Genomic DNA, 26,541 nt, shown 5'->3' with positions numbered 1-26,541 from the left:
TCGGTTTTTCTATAGACAGGAAGCATGTAGAGTCCTGTACGGTGAGGTGCTGGACACACCTGCTGTGAGGGCTGCAACAGATGAGAACAGAGAGGCACTTGAACATAAGAAGGGAACTCTAGATGACAGTAAAAAAGGGAACTTAAAGCGGAATATAACCCTGCATTTCAACTTTGCTCTAAAACATTATTTACAGTATATTATATGCAACCAGCATTTTTTTTACTAGACCAGCATTGGAAGGGTTACACAGGGCTTTAAAGTTCCTGGAGATTTCTGCAGACGCATCCGAAGCTGAAATAGATACATTTATGTAAACAAAATGTATCTAAGTGTTGAATGTGACTCACTCTCTCTGACTGAGAAGGAGCTTGGAGGACAGCCAAAGAGTGTGTAACATTTATCAATAGATACATATAACTAAATAGAATGTAACAATCTGAACTTCTGCATATCTCTCCACGGAACTTTAAACCTCTGTGTTTAAAGTGACTCCGAGCTCAGAGTAAAAATAAAATTTGAACTTACTCGGGGCTTTCTCCATCCCAGCCCTGGTCGGGACGTCCCACGCCGGCCTCCTGGCTCTTCACTCGGCGGCTGTCCGCATAGCGCGGACAGGCCGGTCCCCCGGGCGACACTGGCGAGTGTCGGGCCTTCTCCTTCCGTATACGTCACGAACGACGTCACACGTCGGCCGCCGCGCGTCATGACGGCGGCCGGAGTGACAGCGCGGCGCATGCGCGGTTTAATCGCACATGCGCCGTGCTGTCACTCCGGCCGCCGTCATGACGCGCGGCGACCGGAGTGTGACGTCATTCGTGACGTATACGGAAGGAGAAAGCCCGACACTCGCCAGTGTCGCCCGGGGGACCGGCCTGTCCGCGCTATGCGGACAGCCGCCAGGAGAAGAGCCAGGAGACCGGTGTGGGACGTCCCGACCAGGGCTGGGATGGAGAAAGCCCCGGGTAAGTTCAAATTTTATTTTTACTCTGAGCTCGGAGTCCCTTTAACCCTTCCAATGCTGGTCTAGTAAATATAATATGCTGTAAATAATATTTTAGAGCAAAGTTGAAATGCAGGGTTATATTCCGCTTTAAGGAACAGTTTGTTACATCTTCAGGTCACTATGGCATCTAATCTGGTCTTAACTACAGAGACTTCCAGTACTGTTGGCAAACATATCTATTGCTAGGGGTGGTGAATGAAGGATCTTTCCAGTGTTCGTGCCGCACTAGAGTTGCTTTAGGGATACCAGTGTTAGCTAGACCTATTGTAGAAACTTAGGTTAACAGGTCAGGTATTGTAGGTCAGGTTAACATCTTGGAATTGCAAGGAAAATTAAGGTTGGCTACAAGGCTCAGGTTAAAACTACAAATGGGGGATCACAGCTACTATGGGCTAAAAGTGTAGATCCACTGTCTTGGAAAAATAAGAGTTTCCTTCAGAACATGAATAAGCACGGCGCACATCCTAAACATTTCCTATGTGTCCTTTGCTTTGGCATTCATCTTCCTTCATGAAACTGAATTAAGTGCGTTTGCACATGAACTTTAAGCAGAATTTTAAAATCTCCGGAAAAGATTTCAGGGAAAGCTCCGCCATTCAGTAAATTCCTTTTTTAAGGAATTTACTGAACGGCAGAGCTTTCCCCCACCAGACTGATTATTTGGTTTATATGGGTAAACCACAGATAACATCACTCCCTCACTCAGGGCTGGGCCAAGGCAGGGGCGAGAGAGGCTCCAGCCTCAGGGCGCAGTGTACACACACACAACTCACTCAGCTATTTTTCCCTCATTGTGTTTGAAGCAGAGAGAAATTAGAAAAAGGTATACATGGCGGTGGCTGCAAGCCAGATAACTAGAGATTAAGGTGTGTGCGTGTGTGTGTGTGTGTGGGGGGGGGCCTCTTAGTCTAATAGTAATCAACGTAGAATAGAGGAAAGATCCGCAACTATGTCTTCACAGAGATTCTTTATTTAGGACATATCTAGGTACTAGGATATGTCCTAAATAAAGAATCTCTGTGAAGACATAGTTGCGGATCTTTCCTCTATTCTACGTTGATTGGGCCGGGCTGCCTTTGATCCTGCACTGTCTGTCACAGCGCAGTGGAGCGGTTATCTCACACTGTATCTAATAGTAATCAGTGTGTGACAGATGGGGTGGGAGGCATGGAGGTGTCTCAGCCTTGGGTGCTGGAGGACCTTGTCCTGGCTCTGACCTCACTGTGCTGCACTGCCAGTGCACCTGATTGTTTTTAGGAGTACTAATTAGATGCATAAGCACTAACTGATCACACTGAATTAGCACCATCACTTTATGGAATCATAAGTTTTGTTTATGTTTAAATGTTATTGCTTTGTCAGCATATTATCACTGTACTATAATTAAGATTACTTGACCCAGGTCATACCCTTGTGAGGGCTACATTAGCCATTACGGGAGGGATATGGCTTAAGGCTGCCACCAACTACAAGCCTCCCCCGCAACATGCTACACCCAGCCCTGAATTAGCTGAAGAACTAAGCAAATTCTACTGCAGGTTTGAAAGGCAGACCGAGCCTGGGGGGCACCCACCACCTCCTCCCCTCCCAGCCCTCACGCACAGTGACCCAAGTGAGGACTCACTCTCTCCGGAAGTGAGGGAGGCAGATGTTCGGCACCTCCTGTCCACGCTAAATGCCAGGAAAGCCTCGGGACCAGACAGCGTGTCCCCAGCCTGCCTCAAAACCTGTTCGGAGCAACTTGCCCCCATCCTCTCTGCCATCTTCAGTAGGTCACTGACAGAGGGCAGAGTCCCTGCGTGCTTCAAGAGGTCCACCATCATTCCTGTTCCTAAGAAACAAGGCATCTCCGACCTCAACAACTACCGGCCTGTAGCCCTGACGTCCATCATCATGAAGTCCCTAGAGAAAGTGGTCTTATCCAGGCTCAAGCTATCCACCTTGCCCCTACTAGACCCACTCCAGTTCGCCTATAGGGCAAATAGATCCACTGACGATGCTCTAAACATCTGTTTGGAATACATCTACAACCATCTAGACAGGAGGGATGCATATGCCAGAGTACTGCTACAAGACTTCAGCTCTGCATTTAACACTATATGCCCACGCACCCTCCAGAATGTCCTTACTTCACTCGGGGTCCACTCCACCCTACGGCTATGGATCAATGACTTTCTCTCTAACAGATCCCAAGTTGTCAGGCTGGGGGACATCTACTCACGAGAAGCGTGAAACAAACACAGGGGCACCCCAGGGCTGCGTCCTGTCCCCGCTGCTCTTCTCCCTTTACACAAATGAGTGCAGATCCACGGCAGACTCTGTCAAAGTCATTAAATTTGTGGATGACACCACCATTGTTGGCCTCATCACCAAGGACAACATCCGGGAGTACCAGCAGCAGGTGGAAAGACTATGCCACTGGTGTAAAGAGAGCAGCCTGGTTGCTCAACACGGCCAAAACCGTCGAACTTATAATTGACTTTAGGAAGTCGACACCTACCCCACCTCCCATCTACATCAAAGGCACCAAGGTGACCAGAGTGCCCTGCGCTCGCCTGCTGGGCACCACCATCTCCAGCGATCTCAGTTGGAGAGTGAATATAACGTCAATACAACGGAAAGCCCAACAGCGAATCTTCTTCCTCCGCCAATTACGAAAGTTCGGCATGGCTCAGGAAATTCTAACATGCTTTTACACTGCCACCATCGAATCGATCCTCTGCTCCGCCATCTTGGTCTGGTATGCGGGAGCCACTGCCAGTGACAGGCACAAATTACAGAGGATCATTAGGTCGGCAGAGAGGATCATTGGGAGACCTCTGCCCCCACTTGACCACCTGTATGACACTAGACTGCGAGCCAGGGCACTGAGGATTGCAAGTGACCTCTCTCACCCAGGCCACCGTTTTTTCACCCCACTTCCACTGGGTCGGAGACTTTGCGCCATCCCCACCAAGACCACCAGACACAAGAACTCTTTCTTCCCTATCGCCGTTAGCCTCCTGAACTCCCTTAACATGCTACCATCCCCTATCAGCGCCCTTAACATGCTACCATCCCCTATCAGCGCTTTACCACCCGCATAGGAGCGGCAGACTTCGGCTGTGTATATCTAATTGCTGATTGTATATTCGTGTATGCTTATATTTGAGTATGATTGTGTCATTCTAACCCTTTTCTGCCTGTCTTTCTATGTAGCCAATGAAAGCGGCTCCTGACCTGCTCACACAGCTATGCCATCATAGCAACAGCAGAGAGAGGTGAACAAAAGACAGGAGGAGCGCTCCGTAGTGTGATACCGTTTAATAAAATGAAAACTGCGCAATAAAAGATACACTTACTAGATGTGTATGCGTTTCGGCGTGTCCACGCCTTCGTCGAAACGCGTCTTGACGTAACCTGCACACAGTCACCCCGAAGGGACACCTGTCATCCATTTACCATCTGGATCCTTGCTGCCGCTGGCCACTGCAGCTTCAGGTTTCGCTTCCAAGAGGGGATGTCCTTTTTATTCTGGGCTATATGCCAATTTTAAATGCCTACTGTTCATACACATCTAGTAAGTGTATCTTTTATTGCGCAGTTTTCATTTTATTAAACGGTATCACACTACGGAGCGCTCCTCCTGTCTTTTGCTTCCTTTTCCAGTAGTCCGCTCACAGCCGAGTGTTTGAGGAGCTGCCAGTGTGTGATCAGTCTGCGGTCCACTTTGACCTCTCACCTGCGTTAGCGCAAGATTGCACATCTTTTGTTTTTACAGCAGAGAGAGGTGCCTGCCAGGATTAAGGAGCGGCGGGAATGGCAGAAGTGGTGGGTATGTGCGGTGAATTGTCGGGAGGTGACGTTCTTGGTACCAGCAGTCTCTGGTCCTTAAGGGAGCAGAGACTGCTGGTACCAAAGTGGTTAAGGTTGTTTGTCTCATATTTTGGCTGACTGAATAACAATACATACAATTATGCTTTTTGATACCTTTACAGTGCTGCCCATAATTATTCATACCCCTGACTTAAAGATACTTTTATTCAACCAGCAAGTAATTTTTGATGGGAAATGACAAATGTGTCTCCCAAAAGATAAGAAGACAATGTACAAAAGGCATTATTGTGGAAAAAAAACATTTCTTCGTTTTTATTTAAATTTGAGAAAAAATTGTTCAGTCCAAAAATTATTCATACCCTCCACAAACTTTCACAGTCTGTGGGAAAATCTAAAGTTCTATACTATTCCAAATATTTCAAGTTGTTCTAAAGCATCCTAATTACCTTGATTAAATGGGAACAGCTGTTTTAATCAACTGCACACTGCTGGGTTCCACTGATGCAGACCATGGAGGACACCACTTCTCCAGATATGGGACACAAAAGCTTGCTTGGCCTTTGCAAATGCTCATCTGGACAAAGAAGAAGACTTCTGGTCTTCTGTGAAACAAAAATGGAATTGTTTGGTCACAATGATGCTTCCTTCTTTTGGCGTAAAAAAAAGGAGAAGCCTTCAACCCAAAGAACACCACCCCCGCTGTCAAACATGGTGGTAGGAACCTAATGCTTTGGGGTTGTTTATTCAGCCAATGGACCAGGGAACTAAATCACAGTAAACTGCACCATGGGAAAAAAGAGCAATACACGAGGATTCTCAACGACAACATCAGGTAGTCTGCAGAGAAACTTGGCCTTGGCCAACAATGGACATTTCAGTATGACTATGACCCAAAACACACAGCAAAAGAAGTGAAGATATGGTTAGCAGACAAAAACATTAATGTTTTGTAATGGCCCAGCCAGAGTACTGACTTGAATCCCATTGAGAATCTGTGGAGGGAGCTAAAGATCACATTGATGGCAAGAAGACCCTCCAACCTGAAAGATTTGGAGCTTATTGCTAAAGATGAATGGGCATAAATCCCTATGGTCTGCAATTATAAACTGGTCTGCAATTATTGGTAGAGTTTGATTGCTGTAATAGCCAATATAGGCTTTTCTATTGATTATTGAGAAGGGCATAAATCATTTTGGACTGGACACTTTTTGCTCAAATGTAAATAAAAGCTGAGCATTTTTTTCCCCACAATAATTCCTCTTGTACATTGTCTTATTATCTTTTGGAAGACATCTACAGTATGTCATTTCCAGTCAAAAAATGACTTGCTGGTTGAATAAAAGTAACTTTAACCATTTCAGCCGCCCGGAAGTGATGCTCACGTCCAGGCGGCTGCTCTGCTGCGGTGCCGCGCTTCGGCACGCTCCCGTGCACAGAGGCGGGCGTGCCCCCGTGCTGTCCCCCGGTAGCCCTGGGATCAGTGAACAGGAACATGGTTCCCGATCACCGATCCGTGTCCCCAGCAGAAAAACCGAAGCGCTCTTACTAGAGGCTTCAGTGTTTCTGCAAATAAAATTTTCTGCATCCCCTTGTTGCTTAGCAAGAAGCACAAGGAGAAAAAAAAAATCAAGGTGGCCATCTTGTGGCCAAATAGTAAAACTACAGTACATATTTTTTACATTACAATTTACTCATATAATAACATTAAAAATTAACTGTTTATTTCCCACACCAAAATATTACCCAAATAAAATTTTTAATGGAAAAAAAAATTACAATTAAAAAAACACAAAAAACCCCAAAAAAACAAATAGTTACCTAAGGGGCTGAACTTTTTAAATGTGCATTTGAAGGAGGTATACTACGAAAAAAAATTAAATTATAAGCTTGTAAATAGTGATGGATGCAAAACGGAAAAAATGCACCTTTATTTTCAAATAAAATATTGGCACTATACATTGTGATAGGGACAAAATTTAAATGGTGTCATAACCGAGACAAACGGGCAAATAAAATATATAGGTTTTAATTATGGTAGCGTGGATTATTTTAAAGCTATAATGGACGAAAACTGAGAAATAATGATTTTTTTTCCATTTTTTTCTTATTAATCATGTTAAAATGCATTTATAAAAAAAATAATTCTTAGCTAAATGTACCACCCAAAGAAAACCTAATTAGTGGCGGAAAAAACAAGATATAGATCAATAAAGTGTGTTAAGAAGTGATAAAGTTATTAGCGAATGAATGGGAGGTGAAAATTGCTCTGATGCATAAGGTAAAATATCCCCGCGGGCTGAAATGGTTAAGTCAAAATTTACCAGGGGTATGAATAATTATGGGCAGCACTGTATATGGGTGGAAGCTTGATTGCTTTCAGGTAATCCCACAATCTTGCAGGTGTGCTATCTAAGGCATATTTTTTTTTTGCTTGTTTGAATGTTGATATTCCTAGCACACTGCTCTAAGCCATAGTGTATATTATTTAGAAGTGCGCACTTTTGTATCTGTAGTTCACTAGGCTTGTCTAATGAGAGATATAAAAGTGAATTGTCCACAAACATAAAAAATAGAACCTGAAAAGAGTCCTAGAAAAAAACTTGTAAAAATTAATGATAGGAATAGGTCCATATTTTTTATCATAAGACGTCTATATTGATGGAGGAATTTATCCTAAATTTGTTAGCGGTATATGGCTACCAGAGTTTTGTATTAATTGGGGCGACACTGACAAGCTCTGACTAACCAATTATTTAGTAGGGAGGGGGGGGGGCTTTCGATGTCCTGAGATACAATCTATGATGGTATCCGGCTGAAGTGGTAAAATCATTCCTCATTTACAGTATACTGAGACACTGATTACACTGGGCCACATAAGTTGTTGGCAGACCATTGTTTGGAGGTGCCTGCCTGGCTTTATGTGGACTCTTGTATATTTGATTAATCTTGACACATTGGCAATTGTCGGGCCATTTAGTCACAGAAAGTTGGTACTATTGTCTTAAATCCACATACTGCTGACAGATTTAGGATCAATTTTTATTGGATTTAGGGAATACCCCCATGAATATCAGCATCTTATGATAGAAAACATAGACATTATATATCATTGATTTTTTTTTATAATATTTATCTATGAAGAGGAATCTTTTCAGGGGATAACTTTTTCTGCACGATAAATTTTGAGGTCTCTCATTAGACAAGCCTGTATTTTTCTGGCTAAGCCAATGGGCGTAATATTTTTGATAATCTTTTTCTCATAGATTGTGCAGGGTAACCTTTGCTCAATTCATATGTGTATGTGCAATTTTTTAGTTGGCACCTGTGGTGCAAATTTTAAATATGGTGTTTAATAAAATAAATGCTAAGTTTTATATGCCCAATCCTTTGATAGCTCTAAAGGTTATACTCATATAGCGTTTTGTTGTGTATTGTTACATTATTATTATTTATTACTTAAAACTCATGATGTTCTACAAAAAATACGGGGATAACATTTTCCATGTCCACAGAAATAATCTCCTTGGGAATTGTGGAAATTAAAGTATTCCTCCAGCTAAAAAAGATTGGGTGGATTATAGTAACAAGGAACTAACATTGTTTAAACAGTGATATAATTAACAAAAATTAATAAAATGTAAAAATAATATGGTCTAACTGGGTTAAGTTTTATGATTTAACCTAAAATTATCTGTGGCCCATATGCAACTTACTTTTTCTCCTGAGTTTTCTCCAAGGTGGTAAATTCAAAACTTGTCTTTGGACATAACAGTATATTTATGAGAAAAGGGAAAAGGTTTACAATATGGTGAGCTAAACCTGTGATATGCAAATGAAGTGTAAGAAGAGTGCATTTGTAGTTGGTGTTTCTCATGCTGCGCAAGACTTCGCTCGCATTGAGTATTTTGTGTCTTCACCATGTTGGGTGAATGTTGCTTATTACAAAATGTATTAAAATGTACCTCGAAAATAAATTATGCAAATTAATTTGGAGCAGATACATTCTCAAAGGGTAGACTGTTGCCATGGCTGCATAAAAGCTTAAATAAGAATGTCTACCACACCCAGCTGCATCGTGAGCAGGAAAGGAAATGTTAACAATATCATTTCCATAATAAGATTGAATTACAAAAAATAATGCATCAATGCAATACACAATCTGTCTTGTTCTTCTTACGATGGTGGACAAGAAGGAATGGTACACATTATTATTGTCTGCATGCATTAGGTAGGTCTGGCAACTTTGACAATTAAAATCAGCTTGGTCAGATAAGCCCTACCCGTTTTCCTCCCATTCCCTTTCTCCAGACTTATTTGTAGTAATGGGATAACAGCAAATAGCAGCACTGGGTCTGACAATTTAGAGAAGTGACTTTTAAGTGCCCTACAAAATGGGACTCAAATCCACCATGCATGCACACCACACAGGGATGCAGTTATAAAAAGGTGAAGTGACAAGCTGGCCACTTTCATGTGGAATTACACTTTTGTCAAGATGCAGTAGTCTGTCTCTATATTACAAAGATTTCAAAAACATTATTTGAAGACCTTACCTTTTTACTATAAGCATCACTTGTAGAAACATTTGCAGTGTCTTATCAATAGAAAGTCCTTCATGAGTGCATTCGTTTTCTGTAATGACTTTCAGCCTTAGATGTCCATGTGATTAACCACTTGAGGACAGACCCTTTACCCCCCCTTAAGGACCAGCGCTGTTTTAGGTGATCTGTGCTGGGTGGGCTGTGCAGCCCCCAGCACAGATCAAAGGGCACTCAGAGCGATCAGATCGCCCCCCTTTTTTCCCCACTAGGGGGATGATGTGCAGGGGGGGTCTGATCGCTCCTCCTGGCTGGCATTTTGCGGGGGGGGCACCTCAAAGCCCCCCTCCGCGGCGAAATCCTCCCCCTCCCTCTCCTACCTGCTCCCCCGGGAGATCTGGGCTGCACAGGACGCTATCCGTCCTGTGCAGCCAGTGACAGGACGTCCCCTGTCACATGGAGGCGATCCCCGGCCGCTGATTGGCCGGGGATCGCCGATCTGCCTTACGGCGCTGCTGCGCAGCAGCGCCGTACAAATGTAAACAAAGCGGATTATTTCCGCTTGTGTTTACATCTAGCCTGCGAGCCGCCATCGGCGGCCCGCAGGCTATTCACGGAGCCCCCCGCCGTGAATTGACAGGAAGCAGCCGCTCGTACGAGCGGCTGCTTCCTGATTAATTAGGCTGCAGCTGGCGACGCAGTACTGCGTCGCTGGTCCTGCAGCTGCCACTTTGCCGACGCACGTTATGAGTGTGCGGTCGGCAAGTAGTTAAGTGATCTTTCCTTTCTCCCTTTTAGAGATGCCATATGCCATAAGTAATCTCAGTGAAATTAACCACTTCCCGACCGCCGTATATACAATTGGCGGCCGGGAAGTGGACCCCGCAAGGACCGCCGTATTGACAAATGGCGGCGGTCCTTGTAGGGGCATGGGCGGAGCGATCGCGTCATCCGTGACGCGATCCTCCGCCGGGAGTCGGAAGCCCGGCATTTTGCCTCTGCTCGCCGGCCACTTAGCAGAGCCGGCGAGCGGAGGAATCCGCCAAATCAGCCATTCAGGTAGTATAAGGCACTTTGTTAGGTAAACAAAGTGCCTTATACGTGCTTCCTCCTCGCCTCGTGGTCTCATTGTTGTTGAGACCACTAGCGAGGAGGAACCACTTTGTGAGTATACACTGCACAGCGTGTTTTTGCCTAACAGCCCCCCTGATCACCCACCCCAGGCCTCATACCCCCCCTGATCACCCCAGCATACCCCTGCCCAGCACCCTAGCACCCCTGCAAAACCCCCACCCCCCCACCTGCCACTAACTAGCGACGCTGCCCCTTAGTTTAGGTCCCTAGCTGCCTCCTAGTCACCCCTGATCCCCCCCCTCTACCTTTAGATCACCCCCAGACCTCATCCCAGACTACCCCCCTGTATACTGTATACATCTGTATACAGCTACCTTACCTCCTGATCCCCCTCTGATCACCTGTCTATCACTTGTCCATCACCCCTCAGCACCCCCACCCATCAGAGCAGACCCTAACTGCCCCGCGGGGGTAACCGATAACCTGCCCAGGCCCTCGATTGCCCTCATACCCCCCTCCTGATTACATCCCCTGCTCTTTGTTTACATCTATCCTCCCCAGCGATCACTAACTGATCTGCGATCAGTAACCCCCTGTGTCTGCCTCTCATCAGATCAGGACTCAGTCTGCCCCGTGCGGGCTCCTGATCAACCCCCCACCCCCTCAAATCGCCCTCAGACCCCCCCCCCCCTAATCACCGTCCAAGTGCATTGTATTTGACTGTGCTGCGCTTGTATTCGTTTGTGCTGCGCTTGTATTCGATTGTGCTGCGATTGTATTTGATTGTCCCGTGATCTGCTTCGATTGTCCCGTGATTGTTTGATTGCCTCTGAGACCCCACTTCCCACCAACCCCCACCCCACCACCACCCCCGCCCCCCATCACCTTCCGAGTGCATCAGATTTGATTGTGCTGCGCTTGTATTCGATTGTGCTGTGATTGTATTTGATTGTCCCGTGATCAGCTTCAATTGTCCCGTGATTGTTTGATTGCCTCTGAGACCCCACTTCCCACCAACCCCCGCCCCACCACCACCCCTCATCACCTTCCGAGTGCATCAGATTTGATTGTGCTGCGCTTGTATTCGATTGTGCTGCGATTGTATTTGATTGTCCCGTGATTGTTTGATTGCCTCTGAGACCCCACTTCCCACCACACCCAAGCCCACCCTCCCCCCACCACACCCAAGCCCACCCTCCCCCCACCACACCCAACCCTACCCTCCCCCCCACCACACCCAACCCTACTCTCCCCCCCACCACACCCAACCCTCTCCCACCACACCAACCCTACCCTCCCCCCCCACCACACCCAACCACCACCTTCCGAGTGCATCAGATTTGCTTGTGCTGTGATTGGAGTCGATTGTGCTGTAATTGTATTTGATTGTCCCGTGATTGTTTGATTGCCTCTGAGACCCCACTTCCCACCAACCCCAATACCTCTCAAATACTCCCTTTTTGCTAGGTAGGTGCTCTTTTTTTCTGGGTAGTCTCGGAGGAAAACCCCATAAATTTTGCAATCCACAATGGCAAGAAGGGGGCTTTCCGATGATGAGGTATACAGGTACATGGACCAGTCGGATGAGTTCTTTTGGGAAGAATCATCCGTCGAATCTTCCGGGTCCGAATTTGAACCTGTAGAAAGCAGTGGTTCCCTGACCGAAAGTGATGACGAGGCTATGGTCCCGGCTAGAGCCAGGCGTACCAGACCCCAAGTCGTTAGACCGCAGGTGGCGCAGGATCCGCCTCAAGGGCAGCAGGGTAGTGCTAGCGCTGTTGATAGTTTTCTTGGTGAGGCAGGCACCAGCAGCGCAGCATCTCCTGGACTTGGTACCAGTACTTCTGTAGACCCTGGCGAAGTGGTGAGCGTCAGCATGGAAGTTGAAACTGGTACGGTGGCAAGTGCAGTAGTACCCCCGTCGCAGCCACCAAGAAGAAGACGGGCCCGTAGTACCCATAGACTCCCAGAGGTGCTGGCACAACCAGATTGGCAATCCCCTGATTCCGCCGCACCCGTAGTGCCCCCTTTCACTGCCCAGTCTGGAGTCCAGGTGGCGACAGCTCATCTAGGAACGGCCCTAGACTTTTTGCAGCTGTTCATCACCCAGGTTCTCTTGGACTTAATTGTGGTTGAGACCAACCGTAAAGCCACACAATTCATCACCGAGCACCCGGAGAGCATGTATGCCCAGCCTTTCGGGTGGAAACCAGTCCAAGTTTCCGACATTAAAATCTTTTTGGCCCTTATCCTTCACTTGGGACTAATGAAACAGAATGTATTGCGGGCGTATTGGTCTACGAACCCAGTACATCATGTTCCCTTGTACCCTGCTGCCATGTCCAGGACACGATTTGAGTCCATCCTGCGCTTCCTGCACTTCAACGACGACGAAACCTGTCATGAAAGGGGAGACCCTGCTTATGACCGGCTCCACAAAATTCGGCCCCTCATAGACCACCTGTCCTCAATATTTGCAGATGCTTATATCCCTGAACAGAACATCTGCGTAGACGAGTCCCTCTTACGCTTTACCGGGCGCCTTGGCATCAAACAGTACATCCCAAGCAAGCGCGCCCGGTATGGGGTGAAACTGTATAAGCTCTGTGAAAGGGCCACAGGCTATACATGTCTTTTAGGGTCTATGAGGGAAAAGACTCAAAATTGGAGCCGGTCGGATGCCCTGACTACCTGGGGAGCAGTGGAAAGGTTGTGTGGGACTTGGTGTCACCCTTGTTCCGGAAGGGGTACCATCTTTTTGTGGACAATTATTACACAAGTGTGGCCCTCTTTCAGCACTTAAAGTTAGAAGGAATCCGATGCTGTGGCACTGCGCGGCCTAGTCGCCAGGGCTTCCCCCAACGGCTCATTACCACCAGACTTGAAGGGGGCAGAGGGCCGCCTTGCGTACTGAAGACCTGCTCGCGGTGAAATGGAGGGACAAGAGGGACGTTTACTTTCTGTCCACCATTCACACAGACACGACAGTCCAAATTCAACGGGCAACTAAGGTCATTGTAAAGCCCCTTGTCGTCCACGAATATAATGTCAACATGGGAGGGGTGGACTTCAATGACCAGAGGTTAGCGCCCTATTTAATTACCCGGAAAACAAGACGCTGGTATAAGAAAGTGTCTTTTTATCTGATTCAATTGGCAGTTTACAACAGCTTTGTTCTCTACAGTAAGGCTGGGAGAACTGGATCTTTCCTCCAATTTCAGGAACAGATCATTCTGGACATCCTGTATCCAGGAGGTGCCAGCCCCCCCCCCCCCCCAGATGCAACTAGCCGACTGCATGGTAGGCATTACGCCTATCAGATTCCGTGTGCCCCAGGTCAACGCATCCGAAGAAAACGTTGTCGTGTCTGCAGCAGGACTGGAAGAAGGAATGACACCAGTTTTTATTGTCCCCGCTGTCCTGACCAGCCTGGCCTATGCGTAGGGCCGTGTTTTGAGAGGTACCACGAGCAGGTACACTATTAGAACCTAGGGAACTCCAGACACAGGAGTAGGCACACACTCAGTGGTCTTTCGCACATTGTCGCAGGGAGAGGAGAGGTAAGCTTGAAAACCAAACGGGTAAGCATAAAAGTCGGAAGAAGGATCGGTTTCCATGCTTGATATTGCTGATCTGTCCTGGGTTGGCGATATAAGACGGCATGTTTGAATTTCCCTTGAGTGTGGACACCCCCGGTTTATATGTGATTTGGGCCTATGATGATGCTTTAATGCCACACAGAGTCATCTCTATTGGCAGGCATATTGCTGTATCCTACAGGCATAATGCCGTATACTAAAGTTCTGAGGCCCAGTCACATAAGTTGGTGGCTCACCCTGAGTGCAGGGTGGCACGGGGTGTCTCTCTCCTGAGGTTATCACTGCCATTGATGTGGAGGAAGATCTGCCATTGATGTGGAGCAAGGTATGTTTGCCGTTCATTTTTCCTTTCAGCCCAGAGTGCATTACTTGTATACCCAATATAAGGAGTATAGCAGAAACTCCTAATACTGGCCATACATGTAATGATTGCAGAGACCCTAAAATGCCAGGACAGACTCCACAAATGACCCCATTTTGGAAAGAGGACACCCTAAAGTATTATGTGAGGTGCACGGTGAGTTCATAAAAGATTTTATTTTTTGTCACAAGTTAGCAGAATTTTTTTTTTTTTTTTTTTTTTTAACAAAGTGTCATTTTCCGTTTACTTGTGACAAAAAATAAAATTTTCAATGACCTTACCATTACCCTCATGGAATACCTTGTTGTGTATTCTTTCCAAAATGGGGTCATTTGTGGGGTTTGTTAACTGTCCTGGCAAGTGGGCAGGGTGCTAAATTGTGAGCACCCCTGTAAAGCCTAAGGTGCTCATTGGACTCTGGGCCCCTTAGCGCAGTTAGGGTGCAAAAAAGTGCCACACATGTGGTACCGCCGTACTCTGGAGGAGTAGTATAATGTGTTTCGGGGTGTATTTTTACACATACCCATGCTGGGTAAATGGACAATTGTGTGTAAAAAAATCAAAAAATTGTCATTTACAGAGGTATTTCTCCCACCCAGCATGGGTATGTGTAAAAATACACCCCGAAACACATTGTACTACTTCTCCTGAGTACGGCAATACCACATGTGTGGCACTTTTTTGCACCCTAACTGCGCTAAAGGGCCCAAAGTCCAATGAGTGCCTTTAGGATTTCACAGGTCATTTTGCGGAATTTGATTTCCAGACTACTCCTCACGGTTTAGGGCCCCTAAAATGCCAGGGCAGTATAGGAACCCCACAAATGACCCCATTTTAGAAAGAAGACACCCCAAGGTATTCCGTTAGGAGTATGGTGAGTTCATAGAAGATTTTTTTTTTTTGTCAAAAGTTAGCGGAAAATTGATTTTTATTGTTTTTTTCACAAAGTGTCATTTTCCACTAACTTGTGACAAAAAATAAAATCTTCTATGAACTCACCATACTCCTAACGGAATACCTTGGGGTGTCTTCTTTCTAAAATGGGGTCACTTGTGGGGTTCCTATACTGCCCTGGCATTTTAGGGGCCCTAAACCGTGAGGAGTAGTCTGGAAACGAAATTTCTCAAAATGACCTGTGAAAACCTAAAGGTACTCATTGGACTTTGGGCCCTTTAGCGCAGTTAGGGTGCACAAAAGTGCCACACATGTGGTATCGCCGTACTCGGGAGAAGTAGTACAATGTGTTTTGGGGTGTATTTTTACACATACTCATGCTGGGTGGGAGAAATACCTCTGTAAATGGACAATTGTGTGTAAAAAAAATTAAAAAATTGTCATTTACAGAGATATTTCTCCCACCCAGCATGGGTATGTGTAAAAATACACCCCAAAACACATTATACTACTTCTCCTGAGTACGGCAATACCACGTGTGGCACTTTTTTGCAGCCTAACTGCGCTAAGGGGTCCAAAGTCCAATGAGCACCTTTAGGCTTTACAGGGGTGCTTACAATTTAGCACCCCCCAAAATGTCAGGACAGTAAACACACCCCACAAATGACCCCATTTTAGAAAGTAGACCCTTCAAGGTATTCAGAGAGGGGCATGGTGAGTCTGTGGCAGATTTCATTTTTTTTGGTGCAAGTTAGAAGAAATGGAAACTTTTTTTTTTTTTTTTTCTCACAAAGTGTCATTTTCCGCTTACTTGTGACAAAAAATAATATCTTCTATGAACTCACTATGCCTCTCAGTGAATACTTTGGGATGTCTTCTTTCCAAAATGGGGTCATTTGGGGGGTATTTATACTATCCTGGAATTCTAGCCCCTCATGAAACATGACAGGGGGTCAGAAAAGTCATAGATGCTTGAAAATGGGAAAATTCACTTTTTGCACCATAGTTTGTAAACGCCATAACTTTTACCCAAACCAATAAATATACGCTGAATGGGGTTTTTTTTTATCAAAAACATGTTTGTCCACATTTTTCGCGCTGCATGTATACAGAAATTTTACTTTATTTGAAAACTGTCAGCACAGAAAGTTAAAAAAATCATTTTTTTTGCCAAAATTCATGTCTTTTTTGCTGAATATAATAAAAAGTAAAAATCGCAGGAGCAATCAAATAGCACCAAAAGAAAGCTTTATTAGTGACAAGAAAAGGAGCCAAAATTCATTTAGGTGGTAGGTTGTATGAGCGAGCAATAAACCGTGAAAGCTGCAGTGGTCTGAATGGAAAAAAAGTGGCCGGTCCTTAAGGGGTAGAAAGCCCTAGGTCCTCAAGTGGTTAAGGATGGTGCCAAAGTGACCCTTTGTGGGATTGATTTTTTTGACATATTAGATCACTTTGATTAACCCCCTTGGCGGTATGAAAAATACCGCCAGGGGGCAGCGCAGCAGTTTTTTTTTAATTTTTTTTTTAAAAAATCATGTAGCGAGCCCAGGGCTCGCTACATGATAGCCGCTGCTCAGCGGCATCCCCCCAGCCCCGCCGATCACCTCCGGCGATAGGCGATCAGGAAATCCCGTTCAAAGAACGGGATTTCCTGGAGGGCTTCCCCCGTCGCCATGGCGACGGGGCGGGATGACGTCACCGACGTCAGGAAGTCATTGGGAGACCCGATCCACCCATTGGCGCTGCCTGGCACTGATTGGCCAGGCAGCGCAGGGGTCTGGGGGGGGGGGGGGCGCGCCGCACCGGATAGCGGCGATCAGGCGCACGGCGGCGGCGATCGGGGTGCTGGCGCAGCTAGCAAAGTGCTAGCTGCGTCCAGCAAAAAAAAAATTATTTAAATCGGCCCAGCAGGGCCTGAGCGGCACCCTCCGGCGGCTTACCCCGTGTCACACACGGGGTTACCGCTAAGGAGGTTAACTCTTAGATTACCATTAAAAAAAAAGCTACACTCCAGTGCCAGTTATGTTTGAATTGTGTTTATTAAATGTCTTGCCTAAATCTACATGTACCAAAGTCCACATTAGTCAGTAGGGATTGTCATTGAGGTACAAATAATGAGATGACTGGCAATTATGCTAAACAGTAGTGGGCTTTCGAGTAGTTTACTACTCGAATGCGGAGTTCCAATGAAGTCTAATGACTTCACGTGTGACCACAGGCACAGGCAGCGGGAAGTTAACTTACCCAGAAGTCTTCGGGTACATGTGTGTGTTCCATTACGTGTCATAGGCGTAATGAAGGCCACGTTCCATGACTCACCACCGTGCTTCCTCTTTCAAGACGGAATTTCATTATGCCTATGTGCGTAATGGAACGCAGACGTCCCGAAGACTTCTGGGTAAGTTAACTCTTTGCTGCCTGTGGTCACATGTGAAGTCATAAGACTTCATTTGAATTCCGAATTCAAGTAGTAAACTACTCGAAAGCCCACCACTGGTGCGAATTATTATGATACAGAATTATACTAATTATTATGTAGGTGGAAATTTATTTTTGTAAAAGTAATATTAATTCTTATGAAAATCTATTGTAACAGACTAATCAAATCTTGCAGTGAAAGCATTGGACTGGTTCATTTTCAAGCTGCATAGAGTTGAAGTCACATTTACATAATTCTGCACCAACTTAGAAGCATTTGTATATTTCAAGTAAAGTAGAAAGTTGTCACTGTGCCAAAACTTTGTACTAAATGCCTCGCATATAGCATCCTATTAGCACAGGACTATGGAGACACAGAACCCTATAGACATCCGCTGGAGGTGGAAATAGTTTTGTACTAAAATGCCTTTAGACATCTGTGGCAAATGGATGTGAAAACACAGAACACCTATAGATGTCTGCAGAAGTTAAAGGGTTAAATGTATCCGTTTAGTTAAACTGGACACCTTACTTTCATTTTAGATGCCCTTATTAAGTGTCCTAGTGCATGCTAAACACAATATATCAACAAATATTCTAGAAAACTCTCAAGACTTTATGTAGATAAAAAGGAAAGGAGTAATGGTAATCTATGCGATATAGTAAGGTTATAATGAATGTCATGCTACAGGCCTTCCATTATTAGAGATCTTTCGATATTTACAGGTTAAGGGTTATGTGCAAAAGGTTATTAACCACTTGAGGACCTAGGGCTTTCTACCCCTTAAGGACCGGCCACTTTTTTTCCATTCAGACCACTGCAGCTTTCACGGTTTATTGCTCGCTCATACAACCTACCACCTAAATGAATTTTGGCTCCTTTTCTTGTCACTAATAAAGCTTTCTTTTGATGCTATTTGATTGCTCCTGCGATTTTTACTTTTTATTATATTCATCAAAAAAGACATGAATTTTGGCAAAAAAATGATTTTTTTAACTTTCTGTGCTGACATTTTTCAAATAAAGTAAAATTTCTGTATACATGCAGCGCGAAAAATGTGGACAAACATGTTTTTGATAAAAAAAAACCCATTCAGTGTATATTTATTGGTTTGGGTAAAAGTTATAGCGTTTACAAACTATGGTGCCAAAAGTGAATTTTCCCATTTTCAAGCATCTCTGACTTTTCTGACCCCCTGTCATGTTTCATGAGGGGCTAGAATTCCAGGATAGTATAAATACCCCCCAAATGACCCCATTTTGGAAAGAAGACATCCCAAAGTATTCACTGAGAGGCATAGTGAGTTCATAGAAGATATTATTTTTTGTCACAAGTAAGCGGAAAATGACACTTTGTGAGGGAAAAAAAAAAAAAAAAAAGTTTCCATTTCTTCTAACTTGCGACAAAAAAAAATGAAATCTGCCACGGACTCACCATGCCCCTCTCTGAATACCTTGAAGGGTCTACTTTCCAAAATGGGATCATTTGTGGGGTGTGTTTACTGTCCTGACATTTTGGGGGGTGCTAAATTGTAAGCACCCCTGTAAAGCCTAAAGGTGCTCATTGGACTTTGGACCCCTTAGCGCAGTTAGGCTGCAAAAAAGTGCCACACGTGGTATTGCCGTACTCAGGAGGAGTAGTATAATGTGTTTTGGGGTGTATTTTTACACATACCCATGCTGGGTGGGAGAAATATCTCTGTAAATGACAATTTGTTAATTTTTTTTACACACAATTGTCCATTTACAGAGATATTTCTCCCACTCAGCATGGGTATGTGTAAAAATACACCACAAAACACATTATACTACTTCTCCTGAGTACGGCGATACCACATGTGTGGCACTTTTTTGCACCCTAACTGCGCTAAAGGGCCCAAAGTCCAATGAGTACCTTTAGGATTTCACAGGTCATTTTGAGAAATTTCGTTTCAAGACTACTCCTCACGGTTTAGGGCCCCTAAAATGCCAGGGCAGTATAGGAACCCCACAAATGACCCCATTTTAGAAAGAAGACACCCCAAGGTATTCCGTTAGTAGTATGGCGAGTTCATAGAAGATTTTATTTTTTGTCACAAGTTAGCGGAAAATGACACTTTGTGAAAAAACACAATTAAAATCAATTTCCGCTAACTTTTGACAAAAAATAAAATCTTCTATGAACTCACCATACTCCTAACGGAATACCTTGGGGTGTCTTCTTTCTAAAATGGGGTCATTTGTGGGGTTCCTATACTGCCCTGGCATTTTAGGGGCCCTAAACCGTGAGGAGTAGTCTTGAAACGAAATTTCTCAAAATGACCTGTGAAATCCTAAAGGTACTCATTGGACTTTGGGCCCTTTAGCGCAGTTAGGGTGCAAAAAAGTGCCACACATGTGGTATCGCCATACTCGGGAGAAGTAGTACAATGTGTTTTGGGGTGTATTTTTACACATACCCATGCTGGGTGGGAGAAATACCTCTGTAAATGGACAATTGTGTGTAAAAAAATCAAAAGATTGTCATTTACAGAGGTATTTCTCCCACCCAGCATGGGTATGTGTAAAAATACACCCCAAAACGCATTGTACTACTTCTCCCGAGTACGGCGATACCACATGTGTGGCACTTTTTTGCACCCTAACTGCACTAAGGGGCCCAAAGTCCAATGAGTACCTTTAGGATTTCACAGGTCATTTTTGTTTCAAGACTACTCCTCACGGTTTAGGGCCCCTAAAATGCCAGGGCAGTATAGGAACCCCACTAATGACCCCATTTTAGAAAGAAGACACCCCAAGGTATTCCGTTAGGAGTATGGTGAGTTCATAGAAGTTTTTATTTTTTTGTCACAAGTTAGCGGAAATTGATTTTAATAGTTTTTTTTCACAAAGTGTCATTTTCCGCTAACTTGTGACAAAAAATAAAATCTTCTATGAACTCACCATACTCCGTACGGAATACCTTTGGGTGTCTTCTTTCTAGAATGGGGTCATTTGTGGGGTTCCTATACTGCCCTGGCATTTTAGGGGCCCTAAACCGTGAGGAGTAGTCTTGAAACCAAATGTCGCAAAATGACCTGTGAAATCCTAAAGGTACTCATTGGACTTTGGGCCCCTTAGCGTACTTAGGGTGTAAAAAAGTGCCACACATGTGGTACCGCTGTACTCAGGAGAAGTAGTATAATGCGTTTTGGGGTGTATTTTTACACATACCCATGCTAAGTGGGAGAAATATCTCTGTAAATGACAATTGTTTGATTTTTTTACACACAATTGTCCATTTACATAGAAATTTCTCCCACCCAGCATGGGTATGTGTAAAAATACACCCCAAAACACATTATACTACTTTTCCTGAGTACGGCGGTACCACATGTGTGACACTTTTTTGCAGCCTAGGTGCGCTAAGGGGCCCAACGTCCTATTCACAGGTCATTTTGAAGCATTTGTTTTCTAGACTACTCCTCGCGGTTTAGGGCCCCTAAAATGCCAGGGCAGTATAGGAACCCCACAAGTGACCCCATTTTAGAAAGAAGACACCCCAAGGTATTCCGTTAGGTGTATGGCGAGTTCATAGAAGATTTTATTTTTTGTCACAAGTTAGTGAAAAATGACACTTTGTGAAAAAAAACCAATAAAAATTAATTTCCGCTAACTTTTGACAAAAAATTAAATCTTCTATGAACTCGTCATACACCTAACATAATACCTTGGGGTGTCTTTTTTTTCTAAAATGGGGTCACTTGTGGGGTTCCTATACCGCCCTGGCATTTTACAGGCCCAAAACCGTGAGTAGTCTGGAAACCAAATGTCTCAAAATGACTGTTCAGGGGTATAAGCATCTGCAAATTTTGATGACAGGTGGTCTATGAGGGGGCGAATTTTGTGGAACCGGTCATAAGCAGGGTGGCCTTTTAGATGACAGGTTGTATTGGGCCTGATCTGATGGATAGGAGTGCTAGGGGGGTGACAGGAGGTGATTGATGGGTGTCTCAGGGGGTGGTTAGAGGGGAAAATAGATGCAATCCATGCACTGGGGAGGTGATCGGAAGGGGGTCTGAGGGTTTGGCCGAGTGATCAGGAGCCCACACGGGGCAAATTGGGGCCTGATCTGATGGGTAGGTGTGCTAGGGGGTGACAGGAGGTGATTGATGGGTGTCTCAAGGTGTGATTAGAGGGGGGAATGGATGCAAGCAATGCACTGGCGAGGTGATCAGGGCTGGGGTCTGAGGGCATTCTGAGGGTGTGGGCGGGTGATTGAGTGCCCTAGGGGCAGATAGGGGTCTAATCTGATAGGTAGCAGTGACAGGGGGTGATTGATGGGTAATTAGTGGGTGTTTAGGGTAGAGAATAGATGGAAACACTGCGCTTGGGTGGTGATCTGATGTCGGATCTGCGGGCGATCTATTGGTGTGGGTGGGTGATCAGTTTGCCCGCAAGGGGCAGGTTAGGGGCTGATTGATGGGTGGCAGTGACAGCGGGTGATTGATGGGTGGCAGTGACAGGGGGTGATTGATGGGTGGCAGTGACAGGGGGTGATTGATGGGTGATTGATAGGTGATTGACAGGTAATCAGTGGGTTATTACAGGGGAGAACAGATGTAAATATTGCACTGGCGAATTGATAAGGGGGGGTCTGAGGGCAATCTGAGCGTGTAGGCGGTCGATTGGGTGCCCGCAAGGGGCAGATTAGGGTCTGATCTGATAGGTAACAGTGACAGGTGGTGATAGGGGGTGATTGATGGGTAATTAGTGGGTGTTTAGAGAAGATAACAGATGTAAACGATACATTTGGGAGGTAATCTGACGGCGGGTTTGCGGGCGATCTAATGGTGTGGGTGGGTGATCAGATTGCCCGCAAGGGGCAGGTTAGGGGCTGATTGATGGGTGGCAGTGACAGGGGGTGACAGGGGGTGATTGATGGGTGATAGGTGATTGGCAGGTGATTGACAGGTGATCAGTGGGTTATTACAGGGAAGAACAGATGTAATTAATGCACTGGTGAATTGATAAGGGGGGGTCAGAGGGCAATCTGAGCGTGTGGGCGGGTGATTGGGTGCCCGCAAGGGGCAGATTAGGGTCTGATCTGATAGGTAACAGTGACAGGTGGTGATAGGGGGTGATTGATGGGTAATTAGTGGGTGTTTAGAGAAGATAAAAGATGTAAACGATACATTTGGGAGGTAATCTGACGGCGGGTTTGCGGGCGATCTAATGGTGTGGGTGGGTGATCAGATTGCCCGCAAGGGGCAGGTTAGGGGCTGATTGATGGGTGGCAGTGACAGGGGGTGATTGATGGGTGATAGGTGATTGGCAGGTGATTGACAGGTGATCAGTGGGTTATTACAGGGAAGAACAGATGTAATTAATGCACTGGTGAATTGATAAGGGGGGGTCAGAGGGCAATCTGAGCGTGTGGGCGGGTGATTGGGTGCCCGCAAGGGGCAGATTAGGGTCTGATCTGATAGGTAAAAGTGACAAGTGGTGATAGGGGGTGATTGATGGGTGATTGATGGGTAATTAGTGGGTGTTTAGAGGAGAGAATAGATGTAAACAATGGATTTGGGAGGTGATCTGATGTCGGATCTGTGGGCGATCTATTGGTGTGGGGGGGTGATCAGATTGCCCGCAAGGGGCAGGTTAGGGGCTGATTGATGGGTGGCAGTGACAGGGGGTGATTGATGGGTGATTGACGGGTGATTGACAGGTGATTGACAGGTGATTGACAGGTGATCAGGGGGATAGATGCATACAGTAAACAGGGGGGGGTGGTCTGGGGGGGGGGTCTGGGGAGAATCTGAGGGGTGGGGGGTGATCAGGAGGGGGCAGGGAGCAGGGGGGGGGATAAAAAAAAAATAGCGTTGACAGATAGTGACAGGGAGTGATTGATGGGTGATTAGGGGGGTGATTGGGTGCAAACAGGGTTCTGGGGGGTGGGCAGGGGGGGGGTCTGATGGGTGCTGTGGGCGATCTGGGGCAGGGGGGGGAGAAATCAGTGTGCTTGGGTGCAGACTAGGGTGGCTGCAGCCTGCCCTGGTGGTCCCTCGGACACTGGGACCACCAGGGCAGGAGGCAGCCTGTATAATACACTTTGTAAACATTACAAAGTGTATTATACACTTTGTATGCGGCGATCGCGGGGTTAACATCCCGCCGGCGCTTCCGTATAGCCGGCGGGATGTTGCGGCGAGCGAGCGGTGACAGGCACCGGCGGAGGATCGCGTCACGGATGACGCGATCGCTCCGCCCATGCCCTTAAATGGACCGCCGCCTCTGTGGGTGAGGCCGTCCTGCAGGGCTCCACTTCCCCGCCGCCCCTGTGTAGTGGGCGGTCGGGAAGTGGTTAAACTGGGTGCGATGCCTGAATTAGTGATTCTTGAGTCTGAGTTTATGGACTTGAGTCCTCCGGAGCGGACTGCGCAGACGCAGTAGTTCTGCACCTGTGCAGTCTGCTCCGGCCCACGTGGCGGTGCTTGACAGGTCACTCTGATATCGCCGGGGACCGGGTCGGAGCTCCGGCAAACAGCTGCGGGCAGAGCTGCGGCGAGGCAGGTCCTGGGAGCTTGCGGCTGGAGGAAGCCCCCGGTAAGTAGCGTTTATTTTATTATAATTTCCCTGACAACTCCTTTAAGAACACATACTTCTGCAACTACAATGATTATTTCTAATTATTAGCATGAGTTTTGCAATGGTTTGCATGAGTAACTATAGTCATTGTGTCCTTACATTTTTAACACTAAGATCGATGGAACAAAACTGATTAGAATGATAGTATGGTTTGGATTGTAAAATCAATGCAGTATAACACTGAGATCTTTCAGTTTTTTTGAAAGTACCCATGCGTAGGTCACGGATTGCCACCTAGGGGTGCATTGCTCGAGACCTTTGAACATTTGGTTTGTGAAAACACTACAAAAGGTATTACATAATATTGCACTTTACATTATCTGTATACTGTGCAGTCTGTTGGATTTGGTCATTTTGAGCGCTGGGGACAGCACAATCTCTGTTTACTAAATCCTTGCAACCTTAGTGTATGGTTTAGTATATTTTTTTCTCTAATTTTTGTCCTCTAAATCTAGGTGTGTCTTATGGTCCGGAGCGTCTTATAGTCCGAAAAATACGGTATGTATTCTTAAAATCACCGTGTAAAAAATGGGCTGAGACTTTTCTGTTTTTATTTACAATATACCATCATTTTAATGTCATCTTTATTTACATGTAAGTTGTTACTGAAAGAAACAGCACAGATAACAATCCGGTTTAGTTTGTTATATTTATTTTTCTCAGGTTTATAAATATTTTAACAAAGCAGACAAAAATACACATTTAGGGTAAATAATACTGAAATACAAAAGTCTGTGGGATGCAGTTCTGACATAGGTCTGCAGCCTTCACATTGTAGCAAAACATTAGTATCAAACATTTAACAAGTCATTGCATAACAACAACACTCTGCATGCAGTGTTATGTACATGGGAGTTAAAAAAGGGGCTTCAGTAGAAAGTGGATAGCGCCCCTAAAACAGTCATCCCCTTATCTGAAAACATAGTTCCTTTTCTAATTTAGCAGACAGACTAACTCAGTGAGAACTATTCAGCAATGCTCATATATCACAGAACTTACTATATTCTGTCACAGCAGCTCATGCAAGTACTATGGAGTCCAGGAGTAAATGGAGCCCAGCGTTAGGTTCATTTATCTCCCCATGAGATGATCTTCATGCAAAGCAAGATCTGGAATAACCAGACCAGGCATGGGCTCACAAGTAGTTAAGAGTGCCTAAGAACTCGAATTTGTGATTTAAAAGAGGCCTCAGCTGTGCGGCTGGATCTGAAGGGGTAAGTTACCCATAAGTCCGTTGTCCTCCCTGCGCTCCAAACAGCTTGCACGTATCCTATTGGATGCGCTGCAAGCCTAACCACCGAGCACTTTCTCCTTCAAGCCAAGGCATGAGCCCATGCCTGAACCAGACTACAGGTAACAGTGGCTGCTAGTGAACCACTCACTCATAACTGAGGACTGCACATTCTGACATTGGTCAACAGCATGCAGTACCACCGGTGCATTCACTGTTGTCCATAGTGCTGCATATGAACATGTAGCCTTCCAGTGCATTCACTTTCCTGTTTCCACAAATCGTGTTTAGGCAGCGATGTGACTACTATACATTTTTCCAGTAAGCCAGATATAAGATCTGAAGTGATAAAAGAGATTCACAATCAATGATTGCCACCCTTATTCTTGAGTATAAATCACAAGAGGTGAGAGATGGGGTCTCTTGTATAATTAGTGGGCTAGATTCAAACCAGATGCACATCTTAAAGCACAGGTGTTGAACTCTAGTCCTTGAGGGCCATATCTATCCATGCCAGGATGGACTGAGAAATGACATAACGTGTTCTACTAGACGAACCACACCTTTCCTGATTCAGTCCCATCAATTACAGTAATTTGAGCGGTTTCATCAATATGTGTGAAGATCTCTGCCCTTGAGTACTGGAGTTCGAGATCCCGGTCTTAGAGGGTAGTCAGGTGTACAGAAACACTCTAACCAGCTTAGGGCTCTGTGTTTGGTAGCTGAGCTCAGACTAATGTGCATACACAATGCTATGAAGAAGGGATGGGTAAAATAAGGAGAGGACCTTGATCAGTCCTGTGCTGGAAAAATGAATATTGGTCGGCTTATAAAATTCCTCCTTGCCAAAATATTTTTCCCCAAGGTCAACACACTAGATTTTTGTTGCCCCAAAAAATTGTTTGGGACGGTGCTAGGTGAAAATCTGGCCTGAGTATAGGTGTACCCAGATGTCAGTGGCTTCCTCCTTGGGGAGCTGCTAAATTAAAAATCTAGTA

General features: G+C 45.4%; 1 long non-coding RNA gene across 1 annotated transcript in view; it reads left to right on the top strand.

The window, feature by feature from the left end:
• Window positions 1-4,202: 4,202 nt before the first annotated feature.
• The window catches only part of LOC137546320 (uncharacterized), a 93,928-nt gene continuing 71,589 nt past the window's right edge, over window positions 4,203-26,541 (top strand). Inside the window, exons 1-3 of the long non-coding RNA XR_011026237.1 lie at window positions 4,203-4,266; window positions 4,776-4,816; window positions 24,768-24,810. This is a non-coding gene — a long non-coding RNA (uncharacterized lncRNA). The remainder of the gene's footprint in view (window positions 4,267-4,775; window positions 4,817-24,767; window positions 24,811-26,541) is intronic.

Source organism: Hyperolius riggenbachi, chromosome 2 (genome assembly GCF_040937935.1).
Source record: "Hyperolius riggenbachi isolate aHypRig1 chromosome 2, aHypRig1.pri, whole genome shotgun sequence".
NCBI classification, from domain to species: Eukaryota; Metazoa; Chordata; class Amphibia; order Anura; family Hyperoliidae; genus Hyperolius; species Hyperolius riggenbachi.
The sequence above is the reverse complement of the archived record's forward strand: the minus strand, read 5'-3'. Positions and strand labels throughout refer to the sequence as shown.